The following is a 15,093-nucleotide window of genomic DNA, read 5'->3' as shown; positions in this document are numbered from 1 at the left end:
GACAAATCACAACAGCGACTACCCAAAGCACAAGGAAGAGGCAACTTACTTCACCAATAACGGAATCAGATGAATCTTTCATCACACAAATAAGTCCTCCTACACTGTCCTCAAAGCAAGCCCACTTTTGGCGCAAACGCCGTCAAATAATCAAACAGATCTGATGGACTAATAAAGGTATTTTGTCTTTGATACGGGAAAGTGCACGTCAAAAATCAGCAGGCCCGGAAACACACCTTCAAAATGCTTCAAAGTCTATAAATCAAATATTTATCCTGTCCCAAATATGATCTCTTCAAAATAATTTTCAGACTGATATAATTGTTATAGATCCAGAGAAAATTTCAGAATCAGACAGGGGCTGAAAACTATGAACACTTCTTAAAAAACTTGTTTTTTAGCTATGACAGCCAGTAAATGTTATCAATTTTCTGATATATTCTATAAACAAAATGAATTTTGTTTGTTTTTACCTTGGGGTAAATGTGATACATGGACAAGATTATCCTTTAGCTTTTCCGCGAGACTAGTTATCTTATTTTTCTTTAGTTCACATTCCGAAATTTATATTTATTGTTCAAACCTCAATTCCTTAAATGTAAATGTTTTCAATTCTTCATTCATAAACATATCAGGATGTTGATATGACTCACTGTCTGGTCACCAATTCTGACTTCCTGAATTTGCAATTATAAGTAATTTGTTTAATTCTGTGATGTGCTATGTTATTAATCCAAAAGCTGATCACTTCTATATTGAAAGTTAATGTCAATCTTTAGATTCGCAATACATTCTTTTGCTCGCTCTCTTCAATTTTTCTGCAGTTGACTCTCTTTAACATTACGATAGGCAAAATCAAACTGCTTGACTCAGCAACAATTTAAAGAATGCGCTAAGCGATGCACACTCTAATTTTAATAGATAAAATTTGCGCAGCAAATCTGACTCAAAATTGGTAATACACTTAACGAACTTCGGAATACAATTTTTCCAGGTGATTTCGCTGAGCGAAATTGGTCGAAACAGTTGCTATCAGAGTTGTGGATTGTGCGTCGCAAACATTAAAGTGAAATAAGGATTGCTAATAAGCACAATATGGCGCAATCAGCACACCGCGAATCTAGAAGGACATCACTCTCCTTTGAGCCATCCATTAGATAGAGAAATAACGTATTGAAACAAATTTGGCCCTATTGGCCCGGCGACGTATAATATTGGACACCCTTCTAGCAGCCGAACGGACTAAAGAGAATCTTCCACCAGAACCTACAAACGAGGAACGGATTGAAAACGCACACTAACACACATAAACAGACGACCGAATTCAAAGTAGCAATTTGCAACCGCAATGGGATCTCAAATGCAAGTAATTAACAGAAGCAGATAGTTAGTATGAAGAACATCCGTGGATTGCGTGTGATTAAAAACAAGTCTCGTTATTATACCTCAGTTTAAGTACGGAATGACGGCAAATACTCACTAAAGAATTCCCACATGATGAAATCCATTACTTGTCAATACGAATTTTTTGAGGTATGCTTCAACTTGCTTTTATTCGTCCACAAAACAAAAAATTTAATGGCTTCATTTTTTTCTTGACGAAACAAAAGAAAGGCAACGTGGTAGTGCAATTTTATAGCACCCCCAATAAGCTCGCTGGAACTTAAAACTTCAAAAATTGTGAAGATGAGATAATCAGATACAGTGTCATAACGAACATGCTGGATGACAATATGAAGGAAGAAATCCTACGTGACACAGCAGCATCTGGAAGAGCTTTGAGAATCGCAGTAAACATTGAAATGGTCGGCAAAAATAGCACAGTGTTATCACAGTACAGTCCTACAATCGACTTTTCGGAGCAAAATTTAACCAACAACAGAGACCCCAAAGTCAATTCATTCGCAAAGCAAGAGGCTGGTGTATTTGTGATAAGAGTTGGTCACCGAAACACAAACAACCATACATTGCAGTGAGTAATAAACTTTATCCTTGTGGTCTTCTCAATCGCTTTGCAAAGTTATGTCAGAAATATTGAGCATAAACAAAAATACATCGAACAACACTTGAGTCAAGACTTTAGAAAATGAAAACATTTCTGCGGAACCTAACGTTAATCTCATCAATGAGAGTAAAAAAGACAATTCTAACTACAATACTGACAAATACGCAGCAAGTATCAAAATTTCTGATCTTAGTGAAATTATAAAGCAAGACTCGAACATTTTTATAGAGAACACTCAGTGTACTTTTCTCCTTGAATCGGGATGTGGATTTTCGGTAATCACATTATCATTTGCGAAACAAATAATTTGTAATTGTGAAGACGCAAAATGTCCAGAGAAAAAACCACACAAGCTAAAAATCTTTTTGATTTTTATGCAGTTGACAATTTAGTTGCATTGAATACACCAATTAAAAACAATAACTGGAACACAGAAGGCGCATTTTCATTGTTGTAGCATTTTCATTGCCTTTCATTTGATTAATTAGGCATCAGAAACAAACAACCGATTTGCCCAGTGAAGTCAATTGCGTCAATCACAATTCCGATCAAAAGAATTGCGGCCCAATTTCAAGAACTTATAATTAGATTTGGCAAATAAAAAAATACAAATTTATATCAGATTTTCATCGAAACTACAAGTTTACTTATCAATAATATCGGAAACTACCATTTCACTTACAACGAAAAGGTAAGAATTGAATTCAAAAAAAAGATAAACGACGGTCACATAGGAAAAACTCTCAAGTCCTTAGGATCGCATTTTCCTGTTGCCAATCATCATAACTGTAGGAAGGTACCAAAAAATAGCATAGGTCTGAACAATTCTCAATTGATTAGTGCACAAGACCAAATACCAACTGCCAAATACTGATTCGCTCTTTCGCACAATATCGCAAACTCTTAGCTCAAACGCGCCGTGAGAGTCATTTTTCTCTACAATGGATTTGCACTACGTGTAGAGTCAGCCTAATCAACACCCAGAAACGGCAAGCAATTGCAATTATAACAATCTAAGCCATGACATGGCAGGCAGATATCGCTTCAAAACTGGATTTACGGGACTAACTCATATGCCTGTCGAATTCCTAAATACGATTGACAGGACTCCTAATAGGAGTCGAGAATAGTTTCTAGATGACCTGATTATTGTAAGCAGAGGAAATATCGAAGAGGACCTAGAGTTAGTCGAATGTTGCCTAGGAAAATTAGACGACGAAAATCTACGTATTAATCTATTAAAATGCCATCTTGCGAAAAACGAAACAGAGTGGATGGTTAACAAAAGCACTCAAACTGGAATAACCCCCTCGCAAATAGCACTGACGCAATACAGCTGCTTAAACTTCATACAAATCTTGAAAAAAAGATCATTTGTGGGATCAGTCCATCACTTAAGCAAGTTTATCCCAAATATGTCACAACTTGTCAACCACAACGAACACTTTATGGAAAAATACGAAGTTAACTTCTCGAAGAATATCTAGAGATAGTTGAAAGGTGCCTATGAATGTTAGACGAAAATCAAAGTATTAATCTATCAAAATGCCATGCGAAAAACCAAACAGAGTGGTTGGGTAAGAAAAGCTAGCTTGGACAACGAACATTAAAAATATTTTTAAGTTATAAAATTAACAATTGCTGTAACAGCTGAATAAAAAACATTTTTACCCTCAACTAGAAACACGAAGTAACTATGACGTGTCCAGAAAACGCCTTGGAGCAGCACTTGAACAGCACACAGCAAAAGGCTGGAAAACTGTAGCTTTTGCGTCACGATTCCTCAATTCCGTAGAGTAATGATACAATCTTAACGAACTGGATTTTTTCGGCGCAGTATGGTTTATTGAATATATTAAATACTGTCTTTATGGTAGACCATATACTGTCATAACAGATCACACAGCTTTTCTATCTATTACGGATGAAAATCGATCAAGTAAATCCTACAATAGTCGCCTTACCAGATGGGTTGATAGACTACTCTCTTTGACTTCTCGATTGATCATTTGCCATGATCAAAATTGGCTTATATTTTTGAGTAGATTAAATATCACGCGACCTCTATCAAAATTCCGTTAAAACATCATCAGATGATGAGCAATTAATTGTTTCACAAATATAAGCAATTAAATCATGTGCGAATAAGTTCCTCCGAGTATACTGACTTCGCGGAGCAAATTGAGACTAAATTAGACTCAAAATCTCAAATCACCGAATGGGATAACGAATTTGATAACTTTGTGGGGCAAAATCGGGGTCTTTCTAAAAGCGGTTGAAATGAAAACATAAAGAGTAATTTGTATACCAGCCACTTTTTTTACAACATTTCTGTACGAAATACAGACCATTTAAATTCGCTTTCTGCCCAACTCCGCTCTAAAACTCAGTCGCCTTGACTTATTTCAAATTTCATACGAATCACAAATTAATTTCAAAGTTTGCTACTGATGTCGAACTCCGAAATAAAACGCTCTCAAAGTTGCTACAGGATACAATCTAATGAGTTCAGTTGGCAGATGAAGTCGGATCCTTATCAGCTCCACCCGCAACAACACCAACCAAACCTGAAAAAAGCACAGCAACTGTGACCAACACGCAGTTAACTACCAATAACCTATATAAAGATACATTTAGGCTCGCACTTTCAAATATTTTTGAGAATTTTTATGGCCAATTTTATATCAATGCACGCCATATTAATGCAGGCCAGAGATTGCATGATCACTGAAAACGGCTAACGCTGCGAAAACATCTCACCATTAAATTCACATGTAATGGATGGACGCCCTCGTCGAAAAATAGCTGTGTTTGTGTTGACGACAGGATCACAATTCCAAACGCTATAAAAGAGGCCTATGTGGAAGCAATACATGCAATACATCCTAGTAGTTGTGGCATGACAGACATTGCAACCCACGCGTTCCGACCCCTCATGCACTGATATCTACTTGCCAGCCATTGGAGGAGTAATCCTTGTGTCAAGTTCGGTAAATTTTAAAACCCATAATCTCAGTTAGTAAATGGAAACCGTTAAAGTTATGCAAAGTTTCAAACGAAGAAACTAAATAGATTTCAGTGGTCCAATGTAAAACGGAAGATACCAAGAAGTATATTTTTGGCATGCATAGATCGAGTTCCAAAAATTCCTTACAGCTGAAATATGTGATAGAGTAAGTGCTCATAATGTTCTAAAGTCCTCCAAAATTATATACTATTGCTTTGCATACCAACAACAATTAGACTAGATCAAGCTAAATGTCAAATCGGACAGCAAGTTAAAGCATTTTGTAATTAGAATTATGTCCACTTAATGGAGGCTCCAATACAAAATAACAGAGCATTTGGTCTGGTGGAGAGGTTAATACAAACAATTAAAAGTCGCTTATCATGTATACGGCGCTAACGCAATTCAATGTATAAACACCATAACATTGCATTATCTATCAGCTACAAAAATGTAGACAAAAGACAATTAACCATTGGCCAATTGAAACTCATTTTGGCCGCAAACCAAATACACCTCTAAATGTAATATAACAAGTGAATCAGATCCAAAATTAATGTCATATAAAACAATTTTGAAAAAATCATTTATATTCAGAAACCGTCAGATGGGACGAGTTGATTCATGAAGACAAATTGGAGGACGAATATCGCAGCGACATTGATTCAATGGCAGTCACTAACACAAGAGGCAGGAAAAAGAGGGAACAATGACCCTAATAAAGAATTTAGAGGCACGAAACACCCGGAGGTCGGTTTGTAATTTCCCCGTACGAAAGCTTCTCTAACAAAAACCTAGTTAAAGAGAAACACAATATCAAACGTTCAAACAGTGTCGATGGTCTCTACGAAGTTTTGACTCAAGGATCTTCCGTCATTAAAACAGAATTTTACACATCGGTCACTGAAGAGTCGGGCAAAGGGGAAGTCACCATACGGAATTCTGATTTAACCAAATTTGATACAAAGGCAGAAAGACAAACTGATTTCAACGAGTACGCGGCCTGCAAAGCAAAACCGATAAATGAAAGGATCACTGAGGATCTGAATTCAAAGCACGCTAAAGACGTGCGATTGAAAGTCGAAGGAAACAAAGGCAAGAATCAACTTAAAAAACAATGACACAAGCTCTGCATATTCTATCCATGCAAATGTGTCAAGCGCGCTGCTAGTCTGCATGCCCAACATCGACATGTCACAAAAATTAACACCACCCGCACCGCAAATTAAATCAGAAACTACAGAAATTGATTTCAATCCGCCAGAAGTTGCCAAAAATTGCCACGATTACCAAAACGAAGAGAGCAAACCACAACAGCGACTACCTAAAGCATAAAAAAAGACAACGTACTTCTCCACAAAAAAAGAAATCAGACTAATCTTACGAGTCCTTACAAACATGTCCTATCCAAAGCAAGCTTCCTTTCTGCTCAATGGCCGTCAGATAATCTAACAGAAGCAACGGGTAAGCAAAGGCATTATTTCTACCATACCGGAAAGTGCACGTCAAAACCGAAAAGACCCGTAAAAACGCCTTCAAATTGGCTCAAACTCTGCAAATCCAAATTTTCTTGTACAATTTTACGTCTCTCCAAACTATGAAGAGAATGAAGTAACTGTAAGAGAGGCAGCAAAAATTTTAGAGCCAGACAGTGATTAAAACTTTTCAATACTTCTTAAAACGCTTTCATTATTAGCTATGATACCCATCTTAAATTTTGAAACTCATATTTATTTTTCAAACATCATTTATTCCACCTCATTTTCGTTTCTTCGTTCATAAGTTCATCAGGACGTTGATATGACTCAATGTCTTGTCCGAACTTCTGACTTCCTATATTTGCAGTTTTACTGAATTTTTTCAATTCTGTCACGTTCTATGTTAAAGATCAAATTGCTGATCACTTCTGCATTAAATTTTAATTTCAATATTTAGGTTCGCAATACATTCTTCAGATGACTCTCTTTAATCTAACATTTAGGTAAACGATAGGTAAAATCACGTTGCTTGACTTGGCAACAATTCAAGGGAATTCGCTGAGCGATTCACTCTCTAAACTTGATAGCTAACTTTACGGAATGGATCTCACTCAAAATTATTATTACAATTACAATTAACGAGATTTCGAATTACAAAAATTCATGCGAATCCGCGGATTGATTTTGCAGAGCGAAATTGGCTAAACAGTTGCAATCAGATTTGTGGCTTTTGCGTCGCAAACGTCAAACTCAAATAAGGATTTCTAATATGCACAATAACTTTTGACACTGTATTGCATTTCCATATATTAAATTCGAGTTTTGAAAAAAAACACTGAGATTAATGCTTTATCGCTTTTTGAAAGGAATAGGTAGCTTTGCAGATATTGTTGTTGTTAGTCCAATAACATGCAACGCTATAGAAAATTTCAAAAATCAAAGATCAAATTTAAAACATGCAGAGAACATCACTTCGTCGTTTGTTTGCACGTCGGGAGTTTTTTGAATGTTCGTTTGAGTTGAAACTTTAAGGGACTAAGTATACAACGTCCGTCACATAAAAGTTAGTATGCATAGAGTTTGAGCATTCGAATGTGATCATTTGAAAGCAAACATTTTTTCTTTTCAATTCCAATTAATATGTTTTAACCTCCTTGGATTAATGTTTCAGTTGGATTTCCGAATTCCGTGCAGCGATTTCGAAAAATTAACATAATTAACATGAGACGGGTTATATCAAGAATCACTTTTGCATTTTTTACATTAAAAGTATCAAATGATGTTCTTTTAGGGCCTCACCCCACCCTGCCTTAGTTTCGAAAACAAAGCCCAGAGAAAAAGTTTTCTTTATACTAAAAAGTCATTGACATTGGAACGGCGTTTGGCTCAAGTCCAGATTGGCAACGAGCAGCACTCAATTCTAACGCAAGCAAAAATAAGTTTAAAGAAGAACACAAGCAGCCAAAAGACTTTAATGTTTCTGGAATTCGAAGGCAAATTGGTTACCAAAGGTATCACTGGGTCGAGATTCCGGGTCGAGGTGTCAACGCTAAAAATCCCTAATAAATTTAATATTTGCTGTGAATGCGGTGAATGAGATGAAAAAAATAATTCAACGCTAAGAATTGCATATCTTACAAAAATTCACCGCTAAAAACCACTGCACATTTTTTTGCGGTGAATTATTGTAAGATATGCAATTCTTAGCGTTGAATTATTGTTAGCGGCGAAATTTTTATTTTCACCGCTTCTCGTTGGTAGCGGTGAATTTTTTTCCACCGCTTAAGCGGTGAAAATTGCAAATCTTACAAAATTTCAACGCATTTGTTTTTCATAACGTTTATTGAATCTGATTTGAAATCACAAGAAATATCATTAAATTACGTGACAGCTGGAGCAGTGGAATTAGAGGTTGTTGACGCGCAGGAGATGAGAGGTTCGAACCCTGTACGGCAGTTTTTTTTCGGTAAGAAATCCGGAGAATGCGGTGAAAATAAAAATTTCACTGCTAAAAATCTTACAAAAATTCACCGCTTTCACCGCATTAATCGCAAAAAGATGCGGGCGCTTTGCGGTGAAATTTTTTTTCACCGCTATTCACCGCAATTCTTACATTAATTTTCGACCAGACTTCGACCCGGGACCGTTCGTAATTTGCGGTCAAATTTGAAATAAGCAGATGAAACCAAAGAGGCACTGAATATATGCATCCAACAGCCTTTAGTCCAGATACCCAAATGGTACCAGATAAATTTTATTGCAAACGTGTGGAGCGCGGGGATGCAACGGCAGAAAAAGAAGCGTGCAACGGTTCAAAGAAAACCAAATACTGACCATGGTCAGTATTTGGTTTTCTTTGAACCGTTGCACGCTTCGTTGCATTAAAGAGAACTGTTTTAGAGATAAATTTCTAAAGTTGCGGGTTGTTTGCTATGAGCGAAGACCAATAGACCATAAGAGAATATAGACAGTATCGAGTTGACACCTATGTGGCCAGGAACTTTCTAGAGCAACTGTGCGGCGCACTGAAACTGAAATAATGTTGTTACAACATCAGTTTATTCGTCAGCAAACAGCAAACGCTCCTTTTGAATATTGAAAATACTAAATCTCTGCTTTTTTAAGATGAATCTAACTAATACTCTTCGAACTAATTTTTTAATACTTATCTAAATAAAAATCAGTGGTAACCTCTATCAAGAGCAACGCTAGTGTAGACCTACTCTGTACTGAACTATGTGAAGATAAAATCTGCCTAGCGTAAGTGATGATCTCTTACTCTGGATGGACTCCGAACCAGCTGTGATCTACTCTGGATGCTCAATACAGCTGAATCTGTTCTTTGTCCCTCATAGGTATTTCTACCATATGTAAATACCTTCTTACTCCTCATTATTTTGACGGTCGTTACCCCAGATGAACTCCAACGGTTATCTTGTAAGATCTCGCCAGACCAAGAAAACTGTCTCTACAATATTATCAACTCATACTGAACAGTTTCAACCTGTCCTGAAAGAAAAACCAGTAGATTTTGAAGGCTTTTATTTTTTATCGAGACTTTTTGATCACGGTAAGTACCTGAAATGAGTTATACTTTCCATTCAGCAGTTCATCGTACAAAAAACTATTGAATGAAAATGCTGAATAAATCAAATGATTTAGTTGGATTTGATTAAGAACAACGAGATAATGGAAGTAGATTGCAGAGATCGTGGGTGCCACAGAAACCGAAAAATGTGCCAGTGGAAAAAGAATGTTGATTATCACTTCCTGCAAAATTCTTTTTGACAATAGCCGAGAAAAGGACAATGCAAAAGTAACTTCTATTTTAGAGACGAAAACATCTTTCACAACAAGTAACAATATTTTACTTAAACTGCTATAAATGTTCGACATGGAAATTTATTCGACAAATAAAAAGCTAAGCATAATTGTTCCGACCCCACTTGGAGGAGCTATATACTCAAATGGGTTTTTTTTTGGTTCAGACAATTTGGGCCGATCGATATATTTGTAATTCAAAGACGTTTTTTCCAATGATGTCAAGTCGTAACTGATGTTCTGCTTGTTGGACAATATGCGCTTTCATAAATTTTTGTGAGTGGTCGATATTTGTGTTTCTTTTCCTCTTCTTTTAGCATATTCGCTTAAAAAATTATATTTTTGTTCAATTTGTCGTTTGTTTTTTTTTTCGAAGTCTTTCAAATGGCAGGTCTTGTGAGCGTTGTAAGGAAGCATGGTGTTATGTAATTCAATTAGTAGTTCGGTTGTGTAACGATTTTTTAAAACTCAAACATCTATTTTTAATTGTTTTGACAATTAAGTAAAAAATGTAGATGAACTTGGGTCGGAACATCATTTGCGGACGCGCATTAACGAGCATCCTTGTTTAGTATTATAAATGCAAAAAAACATTCGAGTAAAACCCAGACGTCTAATGGCACTGACCACTCGTTTATATTTACTCCTATTTAAGTATTTTTAATTTGTCGTAAAATGGCAGCAACTTTCCCTAAAAATAGGTTTAATTCGGCACGCATGAACGCTTGTTATAAATTTTGGAGTTGATTAATATTGAATTTGTAATGTCCTCAAGGTTCCACTTTTTTTAAGCCCCAGTTAATTACCCCCTATAAATTAACACTGTATACGTTCTATGTATTTTCACTTCTCATTCAACTCCGCAATTTTTTCACCCTAAATATCTGTTCAACACAGTAGGCTCCGAAAGACTTTTAGAGGGTAATTTTCGGGTCAATCGACCAATATTTATCAGGCTCTCAATTTTGAGCCATGGTTGATGACGAAGCAAATAATCAGCCTTACTTATTTTTATATTTTTTGGAATGATAGCACGTAAAGTTTCCCAATAAGATTATATAAGTAGATGGAAGATGTTGCCTAATTATATTAAGAAGTTTCAAACAACTAACGCAATTTTGTTTAGTTCAGCAACTGATTGTAATTTGAAATTTTGAGAGGATGTAATTACAAATTGCATCTGCTTTTTATACAGATGACAAAGTCACTCTTATTCGCTCCGAAATCAGAAAAGGTTTTGAGCTCAAATTCGAATTTGAAAAAACGTGAAAAGTTTCTCAAAGCAGGCACTTTTCAAATTGCTTATATTCAGCTCAGTAAATTATTTCGTAATATTAGAAATTGGAGTTGATGTAAATTAACTAGCAGAAAATTCACGTCGAAGGCACTGTCAGATCAAAATGAAACGAGTCAAAGTGTGAACTGAAGCGGTAATATCCGAAATCACTATCAAATTATCTAAACTAAGCTATTACTAAATTTGTACCAATACAGTAGTGTCTAGAACAGGTACCATAAGTATAAGTTTGGCAAATATTCTGAACCAATTCGCTCCCTTTTGTCAGCACAACCCACTTTAAATTTGATGCATAGGATCTTAGGTACCTTTGGCTATAAATACTCTCGCTAAATAAAGATTATATTTAAAAAATTAGTTTAGTTCTATACCCGCATAGTCATATTTTTTGATACTTTGTTATTTAATTGTGGAACCCCCGCACACACACAATCTGCCCCCCCCCCCCCCCCCCCCCACAACCTGCCTTGCTAAGCAAAGCCGCAGGTGCACTCACAACTGTCTGTCAATTCAGGTTGTACTTCGAGAAGGGTTAAATTAAATTTACACTCAGGTTGTCTCAACTTAACAATTTAAATCGCCAATAGATACAAAATTGTCTAGAGAATTTGGGGGGCTTAAATCTATGCGAACAGCGTGTGAGAATGTTGCTCTCAATTATCGCTCAGGTTTCAAAATGGAAAAGGCAAATAAAGTGAAAACTGTAAATGCGTGAAATACCAAGAACTTCATAAGCTTTTTATTTGATAGAATAAGTGTTATCTGTTTATAAAGCTTGTCAAAATTGTCTAGACAACAATTTTATGGCAAAGTTTCTTGGAAAGTTCGATATTTGTCTTTTTCTGGTTTGTATAAATGAACAATATTTCAAACTTTTGCGTTTCAAATGCTGGACTTTGAAAGCCGACTTTCTAATTCAAAGGTAAACTTCAGAACTAACTGATTGAGAATGTTTGTCGAGTAGTATTTCAGCACAACGACCGCAATACATTTATATGAAGACTATAACTGAAATATGATACTTTAATTGTAGAAATTATGGTGTTTTCATAACACAAAAACCTGCCTGAAATATGTTGAACATAAAACAAACTTTTTTGAGCGAGACAAAGATTTCAAGATTGCTTAACAGATGGGTAAAAAATTAGATCTAGAAACAAGTGTTACAAACAAATACAGTAAGTTTTCCAACCAATTACACTAAAAATTACAGTAAATTTGCCAATCAAAACGAATCTTGATGGCATCGACACAAATCAAATTGAAAACCTTCCTGGAAACTTTCAGTCGATTTAATTTTTCTATTATAATATTGCAAGATCATCGTACATGATTGTACCCTCGTACACCAACTAGAATCAATACTTGTAATATAAAGTCAGTCTGCTTTAAAAAAAAGTTGCTATTTCTATTTTTATTAAGGTGCTATGGTTCAACGTCCTCATTTTCTGAATCATCAAAACAGAACTTCATGCAATTTAACAGTTCTAAAATTTCATAAAACTTCCACAATTTCCACAAATTCATAACAATATAACATTTCCTCTAATTTTGTGATTCGATCTATAAAAAAACAGCTCTCGCAGAACAAAAATTCAGTTTTACTTTTATTTCAAAACATTTTTTTCTCCTTTTACCCCCGTAGAAGGCTCAGAAGTATTCCATGAAAAATAAAAAATGTTTCATCGATATAACAACTATCTTGGGATTATTCTCCCAAGATAACAGATTCCACTGTCCTGTATATTGAACTAAACTTTTGTCTTTGACCTCTTCTGACGATAATTTGTCAATCGAAATTAATAAATTTTTCCCATATAAATATTGAAGCTGTTCGCGTGAAAAATTTTGAAATGTCATTCTTTATTCGTTTTTGGGTTTAAGCCAAAGAGAGAGGTATCTCGCTCATTTGATGCTTGTTAAAGTAAAAAAGGCAAAAAGGCAAGTTTTAGACGAACAGAAACTTCAATGGAATATTTGTAATTATTACAAGCGTCCAATGATAGTCCAATAGTTGCTTTGTTTTGTCTCTATCAGATGATAGCCTGCGATTAAAATTCGCTTTTTAATATTTTCCTTCAGTCAAAATTTGACTTGAAATTAGGTAACAAACTTTTTTTTACTTGCAACAAGTGTAATAATATGACTCCATACTTGATTTTCTTTTGCACAGTTTCAATACAAACTGGAAAATTCAAGCATATTTTTTTTATGAAATCTAAGTTTACACAGACACCCTTGAACTTGGATATCATGAAAATTCTATGTCCGTTTTCTCTTGAAATTGCTACACAATTTCTATGAAAGTTTTGGACCCACCAAAACAATTTTAACGGTTTTAAACGGTTTTAAAGATTACCTCAAAAAATCTGTTTAGTCCAAAAGGAAACGGTTGCAACAGAAAAGAGCTCAGATTTTGTTTGTTCTATCGAAAACAATTGATTTCTCAGTTATTTCTAATTTTTTAGTCTAATTGCAGCATAAGTGCGGTTAGGTATAATAACCTAGGTAACTTTTCATTGGTATAACATCCTTTTTTTGAAATATTTTTTTCATCTTGTCCCCTAGATTAATTTAAAAAATACGCTCAAAGCGAATATTTGATCCTTAGGAATGGAGCCTTAGAAACTGTAACTGACTATAACAAAAAGATAACAAATCATGCATCAGCGTAATTAAAAAACTGGAAAACGAATCAATTTTTAGCATGAAACTGGTCAGGTTTTGTACAAACATCTCAGTATAAAAATAATAGATGAAGTCCATTCACGATCCGTGTATGAAAATTGTTGGTGAAATTGTTCGATCCTTGCATTAAATAACATCTGCTATTCTACTCTTCTTGTTGATAACGGTTTTTTTATTGATTACTACGCTATCTGCAATATTTGCATTGATTGCTCGGATTATTTTATAATTGAACGCAATTTATTAACTTCCAGAACGACTTGCGAAATGTACAAAATTTGTCTTAGTTGATTTTGAAGCAATCCAATGCAATGCAATCCGTCCGCTAAACGATTTTGTTTTCAGTCGGCAAATTTTGCATTGTTGACTAGCTCATTTGTTGTATGATAATCGTTGCCTCTCTCCTCATTAAGAATAAATTTAAATGAGCTTAAAAGAACGAGAGTTAGATCTTAGATGAAGCTAACAAATCTTGTCTGCTTATTTTCTGGATAAGACATAAATTTTGCGCTTTCAGGTATAGATTAAACAACACGTGATGAACGTTTTTTTAATTGCAAGTAATTATGATAAATCACACCTGACTTATCATTGACAGTTGATAGTATGGCAGACGGAAATACAGAATATGTATTCTCCACCAATCAGGCACTGAGAAGACTCTATTCTCTTATATATAGCGCTTGCACACCTGCTTTAGTCAGTCTATTAGATAGTTACACTATGTATATACAGTTGACCTGGTGCTGTATTCTATTACCACTGTAATAATTGAAGTCCATCTTCAGAGTTTTATAGAGTTTTTCCGCAGAATTGTTTAGTTGGATAGAGGAATTGGATAGAGTAATTGTTTAGAGGAATTGGTAAGTCTACTTCGCGCGCAAAAATTAGTAGCCCTAATTTTTTATACTTTAAGGCTGTAAAAGGAGCCCTCCATGGGTCTGTCTTAAGTGTGATACAGGTGAGATCTGAGACATGCTATTGTAATTTTACATGAGATCATAAGTGATCCTTGTACCAAACTTTTTGGTAAAACTGTGCGATCTTTGCATGACTAGTAAGAAAAAAGACCAATTAAATATGACCTATTATGATTTCTAAAAATTTTGCATCATTGGTAACCCGGGATTTAAGGTCAGACGGGCCAGAACATAATCTGGAAACCCACATTATACGAATCATCCTTTTATAATTTAGTTTTACTTTTGTGGTCGTTTTTGACACAGTTCTTCATATGTCGTCACAGATTAAAAAGATGTCGAGGCGACTAACTTCTATAAATCTAGGCTATACATAC

General features: G+C 35.2%; 1 protein-coding gene across 2 annotated transcripts in view; it reads left to right on the top strand.

The window, feature by feature from the left end:
• Positions 1–15,093, top strand: part of LOC142345524 (uncharacterized) — a 562,956-nt gene that overhangs the window by 175,606 nt on the left and 372,257 nt on the right. The window lies entirely within an intron of this gene.

Source organism: Convolutriloba macropyga, chromosome 9 (assembly GCF_964194025.1).
Source record: "Convolutriloba macropyga chromosome 9, txConMacr16.3, whole genome shotgun sequence".
Lineage (NCBI taxonomy): Eukaryota > Metazoa > Xenacoelomorpha > Acoela > Convolutidae > Convolutriloba > Convolutriloba macropyga.
This window is presented reverse-complemented; position numbering and strand designations above follow the sequence as displayed.